The sequence below is a fragment of the Cetorhinus maximus genome, chromosome 9 (assembly GCF_964194155.1).
Source record: "Cetorhinus maximus chromosome 9, sCetMax3.hap1.1, whole genome shotgun sequence".
NCBI lineage: Eukaryota > Metazoa > Chordata > Chondrichthyes > Lamniformes > Cetorhinidae > Cetorhinus > Cetorhinus maximus.
The window spans coordinates 55,750,533-55,774,952 of record NC_135887.1 but is presented as its reverse complement, the minus strand read 5'-3'; positions in this window follow the sequence as shown (position 1 = coordinate 55,774,952).

The window sequence follows — 24,420 nt, the reverse complement described above, 5'->3', positions numbered from 1 at the left end:
CCAGCACACTGTGACTATCTGTACCAGCACACTGTGATTATCTGGACAAGCAAAAGTGACTATCGGCACAAGCACACTGTGACTATTTGTAACAGCACACTGTGTCTATCTGAACCAGCAAATCTGACTATCTGTACCAGCACACTGTAACTATCTGTACCAGCACACTGTGACTATCTGTTCCAGCACACTGTGACTATCTGTACCAGCACACTGTGACCAAATGTACCAGCACACTGTGACCATCTGTACCAGCACACTGTGACCATCTGTACCAGCACATTGTGTCTATCTGTAACAGCACACTGTGACTATCTGTACCAGCACACTCTGACTATCTGTACCAGCGCACTGTGACCATCTGTACCAGCACACTGTGACAATATGTACCAGCACACTCTGACCATCTGTACCAGCACACTGTGACTATCTGTACCAGCACACTGTGACTATCTGTACCAGCACACTTTGACCATCTGTACCTGCACACTGTGACCATCTGTACCAGCACACTGTGACCATCTGTACCAGCACATTGTGTCTATCTGTACCAGCACACTGTGTCTATCTGAACCAGCACACTGTGACTATCTGTACCAGCACACTGTGACTATCTGTACCAGCACACTGTGAGTATCTGTACCAGCACACTGTGACCATCTGTACGAGCACACTGCGTCTATCTGTACCAGCACACTGCGTCTATCTGTACCAGCACAGTGCGACTATCTGTACCAGCACACTGTGTCTATCTGTACCAGCACACTGTGACTATCTGTACCAGCACACTGTCACTATCTGTACCAGCACACTGTCACTATCTGTACCAGAAAACTCTGACTATCTGTACCAGCACACTGTGACTATCTGTACCAGCACACTGTGAACATCTGTACCAGCAAACTGTGACTGTCTGTACCAGCACACTGTGAGTATCTGGACCAGCACACTTTGACCATCTGTACCAGCACGCTGTGTCTAACTGTACCAGCACACTGTGACTATCGATACCTGCACTCTGTGACCATCTTTACAAACACAATGTGACTATCTGTTCCAGCACACTGTGACTATCTGTACCAGCACACTGTGACTATCTGTACCAGCACACTGTGACTATCTGTACCAGCACACTGTGTTTATCTGGACCAGCAAATGTGACTATCTGCCACAGCAAACTGTGACTATCTGTACCAGCACATTGTGTCTATCTGTACCAGCACACTGTGACTATCTGTACCAGCCCACTGTGAACATCTGTACCAGCAAACTGTGACTATCTGTACCAGCACACTGTGACTATCTGTACCAGCACACTGTGACCATCTGTACCAGCACACAAGACCATCTGTAACAGCACACTGTGACTATCTGTACCAGCACACCTTGCCCTTATATACCAGCTCACTGTGACCATCTGTACAAGCACACTGTGTCCATTTGTACCAGCACATTGTGACTATCTGTACCAGCACACTGTGACATTCTGTACCAGCTCACTGTCTCTATCTGTACCAGCACCCTGTGTCTATCTGTACCAGCACACTGTGACAATCTGTGCCAGCACACTGTGACTATCTTTACCAGCTCACTGTGACAATGTGTACCAGCAAACTGTGACCATCTGTACTAGCACACTTTGGCTATCTGTACCAGCACACTTTGACCATCTGTACCAGCACACTGTGACTATCTGTACCAGCACAATGTGACCAGCTGTACCAGCACACTGAGACCATCTGTACCAGCACGCTGTGTCTAACTGTACCAGTAAACTGTGTCTATCGGTACCAGCACACTGTGACCATCTGTACCAGCACACAGTGACCATCTGTACCAGCACATCGAGACAATCTGTACCAGCACACTGTGACCATCTGTACCAGCACACTGTGTCTATCTGTACCAGCACACTGTGACAATCTGTACAAGCACACTGTGACTATCTGTACCAGCACACTGTGACCATCTGTACCAGCACACCGTGACCATCTGTACCAGCACACTGTGACTATGTCTTACAGCACACTGTGTCTATCTGTACCAGCACACTGTGACTATCTGTACCAGCACACTGTGACTATCTGTACCAGCACACTGTGACTATCCGTACCAGCACACTGTGACTATCTGTACCAGCACACTGTGAACATCTGTACCAGCACACTCTGACTATCTGTATCAGCACACTGTGACTATCTGTACCTGCACACTGTGACCATCTGTACCAGCATGCTGTGTCTAACTGTACCAGCACACTGTGCCTATCGGTACCAGCACACTGTGACCATCATTACAAGCACACTGTGACTATCTGTACCAGCACATGGTGACTATCTGTACCAGCACACTGTGACTATCTGTACCAGCACACTGTGATTATCTGGACAAGCAAAAGTGACTATCGGCACAAGCACACTGTGACTATTTGTAACAGCACACTGTGTCTATCTGAACCAGCAAATCTGACTATCTGTACCAGCACACTGTAACTATCTGTACCAGCACACTGTGACTATCTGTTCCAGCACACTGTGACTATCTGTACCAGCACACTGTGACCAAATGTACCAGCACACTGTGACCATCTGTACCAGCACACTGTGACCATCTGTACCAGCACATTGTGTCTATCTGTAACAGCACACTGTGACTATCTGTACCAGCACACTCTGACTATCTGTACCAGCGCACTGTGACCATCTGTACCAGCACACTGTGACAATATGTACCAGCACACTCTGACCATCTGTACCAGCACACTGTGACTATCTGTAACAGCACACTGTGACTATCTGTACCAGCACACTTTGACCATCTGTACCTGCACACTGTGACCATCTGTACCAGCACACTGTGACCATCTGTACCAGCACATTGTGTCTATCTGTACCAGCACACTGTGTCTATCTGAACCAGCACACTGTGACTATCTGTACCAGCACACTGTGACTATCTGTACCAGCACACTGTGAGTATCTGTACCAGCACACTGTGACCATCTGTACGAGCACACTGCGTCTATCTGTACCAGCACACTGCGTCTATCTGTACCAGCACAGTGCGACTATCTGTACCAGCACACTGTGTCTATCTGTACCAGCACACTGTGACTATCTGTACCAGCACACTGTCACTATCTGTACCAGCACACTGTCACTATCTGTACCAGAAAACTCTGACTATCTGTACCAGCACACTGTGACTATCTGTACCAGCACACTGTGAACATCTGTACCAGCAAACTGTGACTGTCTGTACCAGCACACTGTGAGTATCTGGACCAGCACACTTTGACCATCTGTACCAGCACGCTGTGTCTAACTGTACCAGCACACTGTGACTATCGATACCTGCACTCTGTGACCATCTTTACAAACACAATGTGACTATCTGTTCCAGCACACTGTGACTATCTGTACCAGCACACTGTGACTATCTGTACCAGCACACTGTGACTATCTGTACCAGCACACTGTGTTTATCTGGACCAGCAAATGTGACTATCTGCCACAGCAAACTGTGACTATCTGTACCAGCACATTGTGTCTATCTGTACCAGCACACTGTGACTATCTGTACCAGCCCACTGTGAACATCTGTACCAGCAAACTGTGACGATCTGTACCAGCACACTGTGACTATCTGTACCAGCACACTGTGACCATCTGTACCAGCACACAAGACCATCTGTAACAGCACACTGTGACTATCTGTACCAGCACACCTTGCCCTTATATACCAGCTCACTGTGACCATCTGTACAAGCACACTGTGTCCATTTGTACCAGCACATTGTGACTATCTGTACCAGCACACTGTGACTTTCTGTACCAGCTCACTGTCTCTATCTGTACCAGCACCCTGTGTCTATCTGTACCAGCACAATGTGACAATCTGTGCCAACACACTGTGACTATCTTTACCAGCTCACTGTGACTATGTGTACCAGCAAACTGTGACCATCTGTACTAGCACACTTTGGCTATCTGTACCAGCACACTTTGACCATCTGTACCAGCACACTGTGACTATCTGTACCAGCACAATGTGACCAGCTGTACCAGCACACTGAGACCATCTGTACCAGCACGCTGTGTCTAACTGTACCAGTAAACTGTGTCTATCGGTACCAGCACACTGTGACCATCTGTACCAGCACACAGTGACCATCTGTACCAGCACATCGAGACAATCTGTACCAGCACACTGTGACCATCTGTACCAGCACACTGTGTCTATCTGTACCAGCACACTGTGACAATCTGTACCAGCACACTGTGACTATCTGTACAAGCACGCTGTGACTACCTGGACGTGCAAATGTGACTATCTGTACCTGCACACAGTGACTGTTTGTACCAGCACACTGTGACTATCTGTACCAGCGCACTGTGTCTATCTGTACCAGCAAATGTGAATATCTGTACCAGCACACTGTGTCTATCTGTACCAGCACACTGTGTCTATCTGCACCAGCACACTGTGACTATATGTACCAGAACAGTGTGACCATCTGTACCAGCACACTGTGACCATCTGTACCAGCACACTGTGACCATCTGTACCAGCACACTGCGTTCTTCTGTACCAGCACACTGTGACTATCTGTACCAGCACATTGTGACTTTCTGTACCAGCACACTGAGACTATCTGTACCAGCACACTGTGTCCATCTGTACCAGCACACTGTGACCATCTGTACCAGCACATTGTGACTATCTGTACCGGCACCCTGTGTCTATCTGTACCAGCACACTGTGTCTATCTGTACCAGCACACTGTGACTATCTGTACCAGCACACTGTGTCTATCTGTACCAGCACACTGTGTCTATCTGTACCAGCACACTGTGTCTATCTGTTCCAGCACACTGTGTCTATCTTTACCAGCACACTGTGACTCTCTGTACCAGCACAATGTGTCTATCTGTCCCAGCACACTGTGACTATCTGTACCAGCAAACTGTGACTATCTGTACCGGCACACTGTTTCAACTCTACCGGCACACGGTGTCAACTGTACCAGCACACTGTGACTATCTGTACCAGCACACTGTGACTATCTGTACCAGCATACTTATACTATCTGTACCAGCACACTGTGACGATCTGTACCAGCACAATGTGACAATCTGTACCAGCACACTGTGACAATCTGTACCAGCTCACTGTGACTATTTGTACCAGCACACTGTGACTATCTGTTCCAGCACACTGTGACTATCTGTCCCAGCACACTGTTTCAATCTGTTCCAGCACACTGTGTCTACCTGTACAAGCACACTGTGACTATCTGTACCAGCACACTGTGATTATCTGTACCAGCACACTGTGGCTCTCTGTACCAGCACAATGTGACAATCTGTACCAGCACACTGTGACAATCTGTACCAGCTCACTGTGACTATTTGTACCAGCACACTGTGACTATCTGTTCCAGCACACTGTGACTATCTGTCCCAGCACACTGTTTCAATCTGTTCCAGCACACTGTGTCTATCTGTACCAGCACACTGTGACAATCTGTACCAGCACACTGTGACTATCTGTACAAGCACACTGTGACTACCTGGACGTGCAAATGTGACTATCTGTACCTGCACACAGTGACTGTTTGTACCAGCACACTGTGACTATCTGTACCAGCGCACTGTGTCTATCTGTACCAGCAAATGTGAATATCTGTACCAGCACACTGTGTCTATCTGTACCAGCACACTGTGTCTCTCTGCACCAGCACACTGTGACTATATGTACCAGAACAGTGTGACCATCTGTACCAGCACACTGTGACGATCTGTTCAAGCACACTGTGACCATCTGTACCACCACACTTTGTATATCTGTACCAGCACACTGTGACTATCTGTACCAGCACGCTGTGACTATATGTACCAGCAAACTGTGTCGATCTGTCCCAGCACACTGTGACTATCTGTACCAGCACACTGTGACTATCTGTACCAGCACACTGTGACTATCTGTACAAGCACACTGTGACAATCAGTACCAGCACACTGTGACCACCTGTACCAGCACACTGTGACCATCTGTACAAGCACACTGTTACTATCTGTACCAGCACACTGTGATCATCTGTACCAGCACACCGTGACCATCTGTACCAGCACACTGTGACCATCTGTAAAAGCACACTGTGACTATCTGTACCAGCAAACTGTGACTATCTATACCAGCGCACTGTGAATATCTTTACCAGCACACTGTGTCTAACTGTACCAGTAAACTGTGACCATCTTTACCAGCACACTCTGACCATCTGTACCTGCACACTGTGACTATCTGTACCAGCACACTGTGTCTATCTGTACCAGCACACTGTGACTATCTGTATCAGCACACTGTGACTACCTGTACCAGCACACTGTGACTATCTGTACCAGCACACTGTGACCATCTGTACCAGCACACTGCATCTATCTGCACCAGCACACTGCGTCTATCTGTACCAGCACACTACAACTATCTGTACCAGCATACTGTGTCTATCTGTACCAGCACACTTTGACTATCTGTATCAGCACACTGTGACTATCTGTACCAGAACACTGTTATTATCTGTACCAGCACACTGTGACTATCTGTACCAGCACACAGTGATTATCTGGACCAGAAAATGTGACTATCTGCACCAGCACACGGTGACTATTTGTACCAGCACAATGTGACTATCTGTCCCAGCGCACTGTGTCTATCTGTACCAGAAAATCTGACTATCTGTACCAGCACACTGTGACCATCTGTCGAAGCACACTGTGACTATCTGTACCAGCACACTGTGTCTATCTGTACCAGCACACTGTGACTATCTGTACCAGCACACTGTGACTATCTGTACCAGCACACTGAGACTATCTGTACCAGCACACTGTGACTATCAATACCAGCACACTGTGACTATCTGTACCAGCACACTGTGACTATCTGTACCAGCACACTGTGACTATCTATACCAGCACACTGTGACCATCTGTACCAGCACACTGTGAATATCTGTACCAGCACACTGTGACTATCTGTACCAGCACACTGTGACCATCTGTACTAGCACACTGTGAACATCTGTACCAGCACACTGTGATTATCTGTACTTGCACACTGTGTCTATCTGTACCAGCACAATGTGACTATCTGTCCCAGCGCACTGTGTCTATCTGTACCAGAAAATCTGACTATCTGTACCAGCACACTGTGTCCATCTGTCGAAGCACACTGTGACTATCTGTACCAGCACACTGTGTCTATCTGTACCAGCACACTGTGACTATCTGTACCAGCACACTGTAACTATCTGTACCAGCACACTGTGACCATCTGTACCATCAAACTTTGACACTATGTACCAGCACACTGTGACAATATGTACCAGCACACTGTGACTTTATGTACCAGCACACTTTGACTATCTGTACCAGCACACTGTGACTATCTGTACCAGCACACTGTGACTCTCTGTACCAGCACACTGTGTCTATCTGTACCAGCACACTGTGACTCTCTGTTCCTGCACACTGTGATCATCTGTACCAGCATACTATGACCATCTGTACCAGCACACTGTGACTATCTGTACCAGCACACTGTGTCTATCTGTACCAGCACACTGTGTCTATCTGTACCAGCACACTGTGACTATCTGTACCAGCACACTGTGACTATCTGTACCAGCACACTATGACCATCTGCACCAGCACACTGTGACCATCTGTACCAGCACACTGTGACTATCTGAACTAGCGCACTGTGACCATCTGCACCAGCACACAGTGTCTATCTGTACCAGCGCACTGTGCCCATCTGTACCAGCTCATTGTGTCTATCTGTAGCAGCACACTGTGTCTATCTGTACCAGCACACTGTGACCATCTGTACCAGCACTCTGTATCTATCTGTACCAGCACACTGTGTATATCTGTACCAGCGCACTGTGTCTATCTGTACCAGGACACTGTGGCTATCTGTACCAGCACACTGTGACTTTCTGTACCAGCACACTGTGACCATCTGTACCAGCACACTGTGACCATCTGTACCAGCACACTGTGTTCTTCTGTACCAGCACACTGTGACTATCTGTACCAGCACACTGTGACTTTCTGTACCAGCACACTGAGACTATCTGTACCAGCACACTGTGTCCATCTGTACCAGCACACTGTGACCATCTGTACCAGCACATTTTGACTATCTGTACCGGCATCCTGTGTCTATCTGTACCAGCACACTGTGTCTATCTGTACCAGCACACTGTGACTATCTGTACCAGCACACTGTGTCTATCTGTACCAGCACACTGTGTCTATCTGTACCAGCACACTGTGTCTATCTGTTCCAGCACACTGTGTCTATCTTTACCAGCACACTGTGACTCTCTGTACCAGCACACTGTGTCTATCTGTCCCAGCACACTGTGACTATCTGTACCAGCAAACTGTGACTATCTGTACCGGCACACTGTTTCAACTCTACCGGCACACGGTGTCAACTGTACCAGCACACTGTGACTATCTGTACCAGCACACTGTGACTATCTGTACCAGCATACTTATACTATCTGTACCAGCACACTGTGACGATCTGTACCAGCACACTGTGACCATCTGTACCAGCACACTGTGTCTGCCTGTACCAGCACACTGTGTCTATCTGTACTAGCATACTGTGTCTATCTGTACAAGCCCACTGTGTGTATCGGTACCAGCAGACTGTGTCTACCTGTACAAGCACACTGTGACTATCTGTACCAGCACACGTTGACTATCGGTACCAGCAGACTGTGATTATCTGTACCAGCACACTGTGGCTCTCTGTACCAGCACAATGTGACAATCTGTACCAGCACACTGTGACAATCTGTACCAGCTCACTGTGACTATTTGTACCAGCACACTGTGACTATCTGTTCCAGCACACTGTGACTATCTGTCCCAGCACACTGTGACGATCTGTTCCAGCACACTGTGTCTATCTGTACCAGCACACTGTGACAATCTGTACCAGCACACTGTGACTATCTGTACAAGCACACTGTGACTACCTGGACGTGCAAATGTGACTATCTGTACCTGCACACAGTGACTGTTTGTACCAGCACACTGTGACTATCTGTACCAGCTCACTGTGTCTATCTGTACCAGCAAATGTGAATATCTGTACCAGCACACTGTGTCTATCTGTACCAGCACACTGTGTCTCTCTGCACCAGCACACTGTGACTATATGTACCAGAACAGTGTGACCATCTGTACCAGCACACTGTGACGATCTGTTCAAGCACACTGTGACCATCTGTACCACCACACTTTGTATATCTGTACCAGCACACTGTGACTATCTGTACCAGCACGCTGTGACTATATGTACCAGCAAACTGTATCGATCTGTCCCAGCACACTGTGACTATCTGTACCAGCACACTGTGACTATCTGTACCAGCACACTGTGACTATCTGTACAAGCACACTGTGACAATCAGTACCAGCACACTGTGACCACCTGTACCAGCACACTGTGACCATCTGTACAAGCACACTGTTACTATCTGTACCAGCACACTGTGACCATCTGTACCAGCACACTGTGACCATCTGTACCAGCACACTGTGACCATCTGTAAAAGCACACTGTGACTATCTGTACCAGCACACTGTGACTATCTATACCAGCGCACTGTGAATATCTTTACCAGCACACTGTGTCTACCTGTACCAGTAAACTGTGACCATCTGTACCAGCACACTCTGACCATCTGTACCTGCACACTGTGACTATCTGTACCAGCACACTGTGTCTATCTGTACCAGCACACTGTGACTATCTGTATCAGCACACTGTGACTACCTGTACCAGCACACTGTGACTATCTGTACCAGCACACTGTGACCATCTGTACCAGCACACTGCATCTATCTGCACCAGCACACTGCGTCTATCTGTACCAGCACACTACAACTATCTGTACCAGCATACTGTGTCTATCTGTACCAGCACACTTTGACTATCTGTATCAGCACACTGTGACTATCTGTACCAGAACACTGTTATTATCTGTACCAGCACACTGTGACTATCTGTACCAGCACACAGTGATTATCTGGACCAGAAAATGTGACTATCTGCACCAGCACAAGGTGACTATTTGTACCAGCACGATGTGACTATCTGTCCCAGCGCACTGTGTCTATCTGTACCAGAAAATCTGACTATCTGTACCAGCACACTGTGTCAATCTGTCGAAGCACACTGTGACTATCTGTACCAGCACACTGTGTCTATCTGTACCAGCACACTGTGACTATCTGTACCAGCACACTGTGACCATCTGTACCAGCACACTGTGACTATCTGTACCAGCACACTGTGACTATCTATACCAGCACACTGTGACCATCTGTACCAGCACACTGTGAATATCTGTACCAGCACACTGTGACTATCTGTACCAGCACACTGTGACCATCTGTACTAGCACACTGTGAACATCTGTACCAGCACACTGTGATTATCTGTACGTGCACACTGTGTCTATCTGTACCAGCACAATGTGACTATCTGTACCAGCACACTGTTACTATCCGTACAAGGACACTGTAACTATCTGTACCAGCACACTGTGACCATCTGTACCATCAATCTTTGACAATATGTAGCAGCACACTGTGACAATATGTACCAGCACACTGTGACTTTATGTACCAGCACACTGTGACTATCTGTACCAGCACACTGTGACTATCTGTACCAGCACACTGTGACTCTCTGTACCAGCACACTGTGTCTATCTGTACCAGCACACTGTGATCTGTTCCTGCACACTGTGATCATCTGTACCAGCATACTATGACCATCTGTACCAGCACACTGTGACTATCTGTACCAGCACACTGTGTCTATCTGTACCAGCACACTGTGTCTATCTGTACCAGCACACTGTGACTATCTGTACCAGCACACTGTGACTATCTGTACCAGCACACTATGACCATCTGTACCAGCACACTGTGACCATCTGTACCAGCACACTGTGACTATCTGAACTAGCGCACTGTGACCATCTGCACCAGCACACAGTGTCTATCTGTACCAGCGCACTGTGCCCATCTGTACCAGCTCATTTTGTCTATCTGTAGCAGCACACTGTGTCTATCTGTACCAGCACACTGTGACCATCTGTACCAGCACTCTGTATCTATCTGTACCAGCACACTGTGTATATCTGTACCAGCACACTGTGTCTATCTGTACCAGGACACTGTGGCTATCTGTACCAGCACACTGTGACTTTCTGCACCAGCACACTGTGACCATCTGTACAAGCACACTGTGACCATCTGTACCAGCACACTGTGTTCTTCTGTACCAGCACACTGTGACTATCTGTACCAGCACACTGTGACTTTCTGTACCAGCACACTGAGACTATCTGTACCAGCACACTGTGTCCATCTGTACCAGCACACTGTGACCATCTGTACCAGCACATTTTGACTATCTGTACCGGCACCCTGTGTCTATCTGTACCAGCACACTGTGTCTATCTGTACCAGCACACTGTGACTATCTGTACCAGCACACTGTGTCTATCTGTACCAGCACACTGTGTCTATCTGTACCAGCACACTGTGTCTATCTGTTCCAGCACACTGTGTCTATCTTTACCAGCACACTGTGACTCTCTGTACCAGCACACTGTGTCTATCTGTCCCAGCACACTGTGACTATCTGTACCAGCAAACTGTGACTATCTGTACCGGCACACTGTTTCAACTCTACCGGCACACGGTGACAACTGTACCAGCACACTGTGACTATCTGTACCAGCTCACTGTGACTATCTGTACCAGCATACTTATACTATCTGTACCAGCACACTGTGACGATCTGTACCAGCACACTGTGACCATCTGTACCAGCACACTGTGTCTGCCTGTACCAGCACACTGTGTCTATCTGTACTAGCATACTGTGTCTATCTGTACAAGCCCACTTTGTGTATCGGTACCAGCAGACTGTGTCTACCTGTACAAGCACACTGTGACTATCTGTACCAGCACACTGTGATTATCTGTACCAGCACACTGTGGCTCTCTGTACCAGCACAATGTGACAATCTGTACGAGCACACTGTGACAATCTGTACCAGCTCACTGTGACTATTTGTACCAGCACACTGTGACTATCTGTTCCAGCACACTGTGACTATCTGTCCCAGCACACTGTTTCAATCTGTTCCAGCACACTGTGACTATCTGTACCAGCACACTGTGACCATCTGTACCAGCAAACTGTGACCATCTGTACCAGGACACTGTGTCTATCTGTACCAGCAGACTGTGTCTATCTGTACAAGCACACTGTGTCTATCGGTACCAGCAGACTGTGTCTATCTGTACAAGCATACTGTGTCTATCTGTACCAGCACACTGTGACTATCTGTACCAGCACACTGTGACTATTTGTGCCAGCTCACTGTGTCTAGCTGTACCAGCACAATGTGACTATCTGTACCAGCACACTGAGACCATCTGTACCAGCACACTGTGACTATCTGTACAAGCACACTGTGAATATCTGTGCCTGCACACTGTGACCATCTGTACCTGCACACTGTGACCATCTGAACTAGCACACTGTGACTATCTATACCAGCACACTGCGACTATCTGTACCAGCACACTGTGTCTATCTGTACCAGCACACTGTGATCTTCTTTACCAGCACACTGTGACCATCTGTACCAGCACGCTGTGACCATCTGTACCTGCACACTGTGACTATCTGTCCCAGCACACTGTGTCTATCTGTACCAACAGACTTTGTCTATCTGTACCAGCACACTGTGACTATCTGTACCAGCACACTGTGACTATCTGTACCAGCACACTGCGTCTATCTGTACCCGCACACTGCGTCTATCTGTACCCGCACACTGCGACTATATGTACCAGCTTACTGACTCTATCTGTAACAGCACACTGTGACTATCTGTACCAGCATACTGTGACTATCTGTACAAGCACACTGTGACTATCTGTACCAGCACACTGTGACTATCTGTACCAGCACACTGTGACCATCTGTACCAGCACATAGTGTCTATATGTACCAGCACACTGCGAAAACTGTACCAGCATACTGACTCTATCTGTACCAGCACACTGTGACTATCTGTACCAGCACACTGTGACTATCTGTACAAGCACACTGTGACTATATGTGCCAGCACACTGTGACCATCTGTACCAGCACACCGTGACCATCTGTACCAGCACATAGTGTCTATCTGTACCAGCACACTGTGACTATCTGTTCCAGTACACTGTGACTATGTCTTACAGCACACTGTGTCTATCTGTGCCAGTACACTGTGACTATCTGTACCAGCACACTGTGACTATCTGAGCCAGCACACTGTGACTATCTGTACCAGCACACTGTGACTATCCGTACCAGCACACTGTCACCATCTGTACCAGCACACTGTGACTATCTGTACCAGCACACTGTGAACATCTGTACCAGCAAACTCTGACTATCTGTACCAGCACACTGTGACTATCTGTACCAGCACACTGTGACCATCTGTACCAGCATGCTGTGTCTAACTGTACCAGCACACTGTACCTATCGGTACCAGCACACTGTGACCATCTTTACAAGCACACTGTGACTATCTGTACGAGCACATGGTGACTATCTGTACCAGCACACTGTGACTATCTTTACCAGCACACTGTGAATATCTGGACAAGCAAAAGTGACTATCTGCACCAGCACAATGTGACTATTTGTACCAGCACACTGTGTCTATCAGCACCAGCAAATCTGACTATCTGTACCAGCACACTGTGTCTATCTGTCACAGCACACTTTGACTATCTGTACCAGCACACTGTGACCATCTGTACCAGCACAATGTGACCATCTGTACCAGCACACTGTGACCATCTGTACCAGCACATTGTGTCTATCTGTACCAGCACACTGTGACTATCTGTACCAGCACACTGTGACTATCTGTACCAGCGCACTGTGACCATCTGTACCAGCACACTGTGACAATATGTACCAGCACACTGTGACCATCTGTAACAGCACATTGTGACCATCTGTACAAGCACACTGTGACTATCTGTACCAGCACACTGTGACTACCTGTACCAGCAAACTGTGACCAACTGTAACAGCACATTGTGACCATCTGTACAAGCACACTGTGACTATCTGTACCAGCACACTGTGACCATCTGTACCAGCACACTATGACCATCTGTACCAGCACACTGTGACTATCTGTACCTGCACACGGTGACTATCTGTACCAGCACACTGTGACTATCTGTACCAGCACACTGTGACCATCTGTACCAGCACACTATGACCATCTGTACCGACACACGGTGACTATCTGTACCTGCACGCGGTGACTATCTGTACCAGCACACTGTCACTATCTGTACCAGCACACTTTGACCATCTGTACCAGTACACTATGACCATCTGTACCAGCACACAGTGACTATCTGTACCAGCACACTGTGTCTATCTGTACCAGCACACTGTGACTATCTGTACAAGCTCACTTTGACCATCAACACCAGCACACAGTGCGCTGGTACAGATAGACACTGTGCCCATCTGTTCAAGCTCATTTTGTCTATCTGTACCAGAAGACTGTGTCAATCTGTACAAGCATACTGTGTCTATCTTTACCAGCACACTGTGACTATCTGTACCAGCACACTGTGACTATCTGTGCCAGCTCACTGTGTCTAGCTGTACCAGCACACTGTGACTATCTGTACCAGCACACTGTGACTATCTGTACCAGCATACTTATACTATCTGTACCAGCACACTGTGACGATCTGTACCAGCACACTGTGACCATCTGTACCAGCACACTGTGTCTGCCTGTACCAGCTCACTGTTTCTATCTGTACCAGCACACTGTGTCTATCTGTACCAGCAGACTGTGTCTATCTGTACCAGCACACTGTGTCTATCTGTTCCAGCACACTGTGTCTATCTTTACCAGCACCCTGTGACTCTCTCTACCAGCACACTGTGTCAATCTGTCCCAGCACACTGTGACTATCTGTACCAGCAAACTGTGACTATCTGTACCGGCACACTGTGTCAACTTTACCGGCACACGGTGTCATCTGTACCAGCACACTGTGACTATCTGTACCAGCACACTGTCACTATCTGTACCAGCATACTTATACAATCTGTACCAGCACACTGTGACGATCTGTACCAGCACACTGTGACCATCTGTACCAGCACACTGTGTCTGCCTGTACCAGCACACTGTTTCTATCTGTACCAGCATACTGTGTCTATCTTTACAAGCCCACTGTGTGTATCGGTACCAGCAGACTGTGTCTACCTTGTCAAGCACACTGTGACTATCTGTACCAGCACACTGTGACAATCTGTACCAGCACACTGTGAAAATCTGTACCAGCTCACTGTGACTATCTGTACCAGCACACTGTGACCATCTGTACAAGCACACTGTGACCATCTGTACCAGCACACTGTGACCATCTGTACCATCGCATTGTGTCTATCTGTACCAGCACACTGTGACTATCTGTACCAGCACACTGTGACTATGTGTACCAGCGCACTGTGACCATCTGTACCATCACACTGTGACAATATGTAACAGCACACTATGACCATCTGTACCAGCACATTGTGACCATCTGTACAAGCACACTGTGACTATCTGTACCAGCACACTGTGACTACCTGTACCAGCACACTGTGACCATCTGTAACAGCACATTGTGACCATCTGTACAAGCACACTGTGACTATCTGTACCAGCACACTGTGACCATCTGTACCAGCACACTATGACCATCTGTACCAGCACACTGTGACTATCTGTACCTGCACACGGTGACTATCTGTACCAGCACACTGTGACTATCTGTACCAGCACACTGTGACCATCTGTACCAGCACACTATGACCCTCTGTACCGACACACTGTGACTATATGTACCTGCACACGGTGACTATCTGTACCAGCACACTGTCACTATCTATACCAGCACACTTTGACCATCTGTACCAGTACACTATGCCCATCTGTACCAGCACACTGTGACTATCTGTACCAGCACACTGTGACTATCTGTACCAGCACACTGTGACTATCTGTACAAGCACAGTGTGACCATCAGCACCAGCACACTGTGACCATCAGCACCAGCACACAGTGTCTATCTGTACCAGCGCACTGTGCCCATCTGTACAAGCTCATTTTGTCTATCTGTACCAGAAGACTGTGTCTATCTGTACAAGCATACTGTGTCTATCTGTACCAGCACACTGTGACTATCTGTACCAGCACACTGTGACTATCTGTACCAGCATACTTACACTATCTGTACCAGCACACTGTGACGATCTGTACCAGCACACTGTGACCATCTGTACCAGCACACTGTGTCTGCCTGTACTAGCACACTGTTTCTATCTGTACCAGCACACTGTGCTTATCTGTACAAGCACACTGTGTCTATCTGTACCAGCAGACTGTGTCTATCTGTACCAGCACACTGTGTCTATCTGTTCCAGCACACTGTGTCTATCTTTACCAGCACCCTGTGACTCTCTCTACCAGCACACTGTGTCTATCTGTCCCAGCACACTGTGACTATCTGTACCAGCAAACTGTGACTATCTGTACCAGCAAACTGTGACTATCTGTACCGGCACACTGTGTCAACTTTACCGGCACACGGTGTCATCTGTACCAGCACACTGTGACTATCTGTACCAGCACACTGTGACTATCTGTACCAGCATACTTATACAATCTGTACCAGCACACTGTGACGATCTGTACCAGCACACTGTGACCATCTGTACCAGCACACTGTGTCTGCCTGTACCAGCACACTGTGTCTATCTGTAGCAGCATACTGTGTCTATCTTTTCAGGCCCACTTTGTGTATAGGTACCAGCAGACTGTGTCTACCTATACAAGCACACTGTGACTATCTGTACCAGCACACTGTGACAATCTGTACCAGCACACTGTGACAATCTGTACCAGCTCACTGTGACTATTTGTACCAGCACACTGTGACTATCTGTACCAGCACACTGTGTCTGCCTGTACCAGCACACTGTGTCTATCTGTAGCAGCATACTGTGTCTATCTTTTCAGGCCCACTTTGTGTATAGGTACCAGCAGACTGTGTCTACCTATACAAGCACACTGTGACTATCTGTACCAGCACACTGTGACAATCTGTACCAGCACACTGTGACAATCTGTACCAGCTCACTGTGACTATTTGTACCAGCACACTGTGACTATCTGTCCCAGCACACTGTGACAATCTGTTCCAGCACACTGTGACTATCAGTACCAGCACACTGTGACCATCTGTAGCAGCAAACTGTGACAATCTGTACCAGCACACTGTGTCTATCTGTACCAGCAGACTGTGTCTATCTGTACAAGCACACTGTGTCTATCGATACCAGCAGACTGTGTCTATCTGTACAAGCATGCTGTGTCTATCCGTACCAGCACACTGTGAATATCAGTACCAGCACACTGTGACTATCTGTGCCAGCTCACTGTGTCTAGCTGTACCAGCACACTGTGACTATCTGTACAAGCACACTGTGACAATCTGTGCAAGCACTCTGTGACCATCTGAACCAGCACACTGTGACCATCTGTACCAGCACACTGTGACTATCTATACCAGCACACTGCGACTATCTGTACCAGCACACTGTGTCTATCTGTACCAGCACACTGTGACCTTCTGTACCAGCACGCTGTGACCATCTGTACCTGTACTCTGTGACTATCTGTCCCAGCACACTGTGTCTATCTGTACCAACAGACTGTGTCTATCTGTACCAGCACACTGTGACTATCTGTACCAGCACACTGTGACTATCTGTACCAGCACACTGCGTCTATCTGTACCCGCACACTGCGTCTATCTGTACCAGCACACTGCGACTATCTGTACCAGCTTACAGACTCTATCTGTACCAGCACATTGTGACTATCTGTACCAGCATACTGTGACTATCTGTATAAGCACACTGTGACTATCTGTTCCAGCACACTGTGACTATCTGTACCAGCACACTGTGACCATCTGTACCAGCACATAGTGTCTATCTGTACCAGTACACTGCGAAAACTGTACCAGCATACTGACTCTATCTGTACCAGCACACTGTGACTATCTGTACCAGCACACTGTGACTGTCTGTACAAGCACACTGTGACTATCTGTGCCAGCACACTGTGACCATCTGTACCAGCACACCGTGACCATCTGTACCAGCACATAGTGTCAATCTGTACCAGCACACTGTGACTATCTGTTCCAGCACACTGTGACTATGTCTTACAGCAAACTGTGTCTATCTGTACCAGCACAATGTGACTATCTGTACCAGCACACTTTGACTATCTGTGCCAGCATACTGCGACTATCTGTACCAGCACACTGTGACTATCCGTACCAGCACACTGTGACCATCTGTACCAGCACACTGTGACTATCTGAACCAGCACACTGTGAACATCTGTACCAGCACACTCTAACTAACTGTACCAGCACACTGTGACTATTTGTACCAGCACACTGTGACCACCTGTACCAGCATGCTGTGTCTAACTGTACCAGCACACAGTGCCTATCGGTACCAGCACACTGTGACCATCTTTACAAGCACACTGTGATTATCTGTACCAGCACATGGTGACTATCTGTACCAGCACATTGTGACTATCTGTACCAGCACACTGTGATTATCTGGACAAGCAAAAGTGACTATCTGCACCAGCACACTGTGACTATTTGTACCAGCACACTGTGTCTATCTGCACCAGCATATCTGACTATCTGTACCAGCACACTGTGACTATCTGTCCCAGCACACTGTGACTATCTGTACCAGCACACTGTGACTATCTGTACCTGCACACTGTGACTATCTGTACCAGCACACTGTGACCATCTGTACCAGCACACTGTGACCATCTGTACCAGCGCATTGTGTCTATCTGTACCAGCACACTGTGACTATCTGTACCAGCACACTGTGACTTCCTGTACCAGCACACTGTAACCATCTGGAACAGCACATTGTGACCATCTGTACAAGCACACTGTGACTATCTGTACCAGCACACTGTGACCATCTGTACCAGCACACTATGACCATCTGTACCAGCACACTGTGTCTATCTGTACCAGCATACTGTGTCTATCTTTACAAGCCCACTGTGTGTATCGGTACCAGCAGACTGTGTCTACCTTGTCAAGCACACTGTGACTATCTGTACCAGAACACTGTGACAATCTGTACCAGCACACTGTGACAATCTGTACCAGCTCACTGTGACTATCTGTACCAGCACACTGTGACCATCTGTACAAGCACACTGTGACCATCTGTACCAGCGCATTGTGTCTATCTGTACCAGCACACTGTGACTATCTGTACCAGCACACTGTGACTATGTGTACCAGCGCACTGTGACCATCTGTACCATCACACTGTGACAATTTGTAACAGCACACTATGACCATCTGTACCAGCACATTGTGACCATCTGTACAAGCACACTGTGACTATCTGTACCAGCACACTGTGACTACCTGTACCAGCACACTGTGACCATCTGTAACAGCACATTGTGACCATCTGTACAAGCACACTGTGACTATCTGTACCAGCACACTGTGACCATCTGTACCAGCACACTATGACCATCTGTACCAGCACACTGTGACTATCTGTACCTGCACACGGTGACTATCTGTACCAGCACACTGTGACTATCTGTACCAGCACACTGTGACCATCTGTACCAGCACACTATGACCCTCTGTACCGACACACTGTGACTATCTGTACCTGTACACGGTGACTATCTGTACCAGCACACTGTTACTATCTATACCAGCACACTTTGACCATCTGTACCAGTACACTATGCCCATCTGTACCAGCACACTGTGACTATCTGTACCAGCACACTGTGACTATCTGTACCAGCACACTGTGACTATCTGTACAAGCACACTGTGACCATCAGCACCAGCACACTGTGACCATCAGCACCAGCACACAGTGTCTATCTGTACCAGCGCGCTGTGCCCATCTGTACAAGCTCATTTTGTCTATCTGTACCAGAAGACTGTGTCTATCTGTACAAGCATACTGTATCTATCTGTACCAGCACACTGTGACTATCTGTACCAGCACACTGTGACTATCTGTACCAGCATACTTACACTATCTGTACCAGCACACTGTGACGATCTGTACCAGCACACTGTGACCATCTGTACCAGCACATTGTGTCTGCCTGTACTAGCACACTGTTTCTATCTGTACCAGCACACTGTGCTTATCTGTACCAGCACACTGTGTCGATCTGTACCAGCAGACTGTGTCTATCTGTACCAGCACACTGTGTCTATCTGTTCCAGCAGACTGTGTCTATCTTTACCAGCACCCTGTGACTCTCTCTACCAGCACACTGTGTCTATCTGTCCCAGCACACTGTGACTATCTGTACCAGCAAACTGTGACTATCTGTACCGGCACACTGTGTCAACTTTACCGGCACACGGTGTCACCTGTACCAGCACACTGTGACTATCTGTACCAGCACACTGTGACTATCTGTACCAGCACACTGTGACTATCTGTACCAGCATACTTATACAATCTGTACCAGCACACTGTGATGATCTGTACCAGCACACTGTGTCTGCCTGGACCAGCACACTGTGTCTATCTGTAGCAGCATACTGTGTCTATCTTTTCAGGCCCACTGTGTGTATAGGTACCAGCAGACTGTGTCTACCTGTACAAGCACACTGTGACTATCTGTACCAGCACACTGTGACAATCTGTACCAGCACACTGTGACAATCTGTACCAGCTCACTGTGACTATTTGTACCAGCACACTGTGACTATCTGTTCCAGCACACTGTGACTATCTGTCCCAGCACACTGTGACAATCTGTTCCAGCACACTGTGACTATCTGTACCTGCACACTGTGACCATCTGTACCAGCAAACTGTGACCATCTGTACCAGCACACTGTGTCTATCTGTACCAGCAGACTGTGTCTATCTGTACAAGCACACTGTGTCTATCGATACCAGCAGACTGTGTCTATCTGTACAAGCATGCTGTGTCTATCCGTACCAGCACACTGTGAATATCAGTACCAGCACACTGTAACTATCTGTGCCAGCTCACTGTGTCTAGCTGTACCAGCACACTGTGACTATCTGTACAAGCACACTGTGACAATCTGTGCAAGCACACTGTGACCATCTGAACCAGCACACTGTGACCATCTGTACCAGCACACTGTGACTATCTATACCAGCACACTGCGACTATCTGTACCAGCACACTGTGTCTATCTGTACCAGCACACTGTGACCTTCTGTACCAGCACGCTGTGACCATCTGTACCTGTACTCTGTGACTATCTGTCCCAGCACACTGTGTCTATCTGTACCAACAGACTGTGTCTATCTGTACCAGCACACTGTGACTATCTGTACCAGCACACTGTGACTATCTGTACCAGCACACTGCGTCTATCTGTACCCGCACACTGCGTCTATCTGTACCAGCACACTGCGACTATCTGTACCAGCTTACAGACTCTATCTGTACCAGCACATTGTGACTATCTGTACCAGCATACTGTGACTATCTGTATAAGCACACTGTGACTATCTGTTCCAGCACACTATGACTATCTGTACCAGCACACTGTGACCATCTGTACCAGCACATAGTGTCTATCTGTACCAGCGCGCTGTGCCCATCTGTACAAGCTCATTTTGTCTATCTGTACCAGAAGACTGTGTCTATCTGTACAAGCATACTGTATCTATCTGTACCAGCACACTGTGACTATCTGTACCAGCACACTGTGACTATCTGTACCAGCATACTTACACTATCTGTACCAGCACACTGTGACGATCTGTACCAGCACACTGTGACCATCTGTACCAGCACATTGTGTCTGCCTGTACTAGCACACTGTTTCTATCTGTACCAGCACACTGTGCTTATCTGTACCAGCACACTGTGTCGATCTGTACCAGCAGACTGTGTCTATCTGTACCAGCACACTGTGTCTATCTGTTCCAGCAGACTGTGTCTATCTTTACCAGCACCCTGTGACTCTCTCTACCAGCACACTGTGTCTATCTGTCCCAGCACACTGTGACTATCTGTACCAGCAAACTGTGACTATCTGTACCGGCACACTGTGTCAACTTTACCGGCACACGGTGTCATCTGTACCAGCACACTGTGACTATCTGTACCAGCACACTGTGACTATCTGTACCAGCACACTGTGACTATCTGTACCAGCATACTTATACAATCTGTACCAGCACACTGTGATGATCTGTACCAGCACACTGTGTCTGCCTGTACCAGCACACTGTGTCTATCTGTAGCAGCATACTGTGTCTATCTTTTCAGGCCCACTGTGTGTATAGGTACCAGCAGACTGTGTCTACCTGTACAAGCACACTGTGACTATCTGTACCAGCACACTGTGACAATCTGTACCAGCACACTGTGACAATCTGTACCAGCTCACTGTGACTATTTGTACCAGCACACTGTGACTATCTGTTCCAGCACACTGTGACTATCTGTCCCAGCACACTGTGACAATCTGTTCCAGCACACTGTGACTATCTGTACCTGCACACTGTGACCATCTGTACCAGCAAACTGTGACCATCTGTACCAGCACACTGTGTCTATCTGTACCAGCAGACTGTGTCTATCTGTACAAGCACACTGTGTCTATCGATACCAGCAGACTGTGTCTATCTGTACAAGCATGCTGTGTCTATCCGTACCAGCACACTGTGAATATCAGTACCAGCACACTGTAACTATCTGTGCCAGCTCACTGTGTCTAGCTGTACCAGCACACTGTGACTATCTGTACAAGCACACTGTGACAATCTGTGCAAGCACACTGTGACCATCTGAACCAGCACACTGTGACCATCTGTACCAGCACACTGTGACTATCTATACCAGCACACTGCGACTATCTGTACCAGCACACTGTGTCTATCTGTACCAGCACACTGTGACCTTCTGTACCAGCACGCTGTGACCATCTGTACCTGTACTCTGTGACTATCTGTCCCAGCACACTGTGTCTATCTGTACCAACAGACTGTGTCTATCTGTACCAGCACACTGTGACTATCTGTACCAGCACACTGTGACTATCTGTACCAGCACACTGCGTCTATCTGTACCCGCACACTGCGTCTATCTGTACCAGCACACTGCGACTATCTGTACCAGCTTACAGACTCTATCTGTACCAGCACATTGTGACTATCTGTACCAGCATACTGTGACTATCTGTATAAGCACACTGTGACTATCTGTTCCAGCACACTATGACTATCTGTACCAGCACACTGTGACCATCTGTACCAGCACATAGTGTCTATCTGTACCAGTACACTGCGAAAACTGTACCAGCATACTGACTCTATCTGTACCAGCACACTGTGACTATCTGTACCAGCACACTGTGACTGTCTGTACAAGCACACTGTGACTATCTGTGCCAGCACACTGTGACCATCTGTACCAGCACACCGTGACCATCTGTACCAGCACATAGTGTCAATCTGTACCAGCACACTGTGACTATCTGTTCCAGCACACTGTGACTATGTCTTACAGCAAACTGTGTCTATCTGTACCAGCACAATGTGACTATCTGTACCAGCACACTTTGACTATCTGTGCCAGCATACTGCGACTATCTGTACCAGCACACTGTGACTATCCGTACCAGCACACTGTGACCATCTGTACCAGCACACTGTGACTATCTGAACCAGCACACTGTGAACATCTGGACCAGCACACTCTAACTAACTGTACCAGCACACTGTGACTATTTGTACCAGCACACAGTGACCACCTGTACCAGCATGCTGTGTCTAACTGTACCAGCACACAGTGCCTATCGGTACCAGCACACTGTGACCATCTTTACAAGCACACTGTGATTATCTGTACCAGCACATGGTGACTATCTGTACCAGCACATTGTGACTATCTGTACCAGCACACTGTGATTATCTGGACAAGCAAAAGTGACTATCTGCACCAGCACACTGTGACTATCTGTACCAGCACAATGTGACTATCTGTACCAGCACACTTTGACTATCTGTGCCTGCATACTGCGACTATCTGTACCAGCACACTGTGACTATCCGTACCAGCACACTGTGACCATCTGTACCAGCACACTGTGACTATCTGAACCAGCACACTGTGAA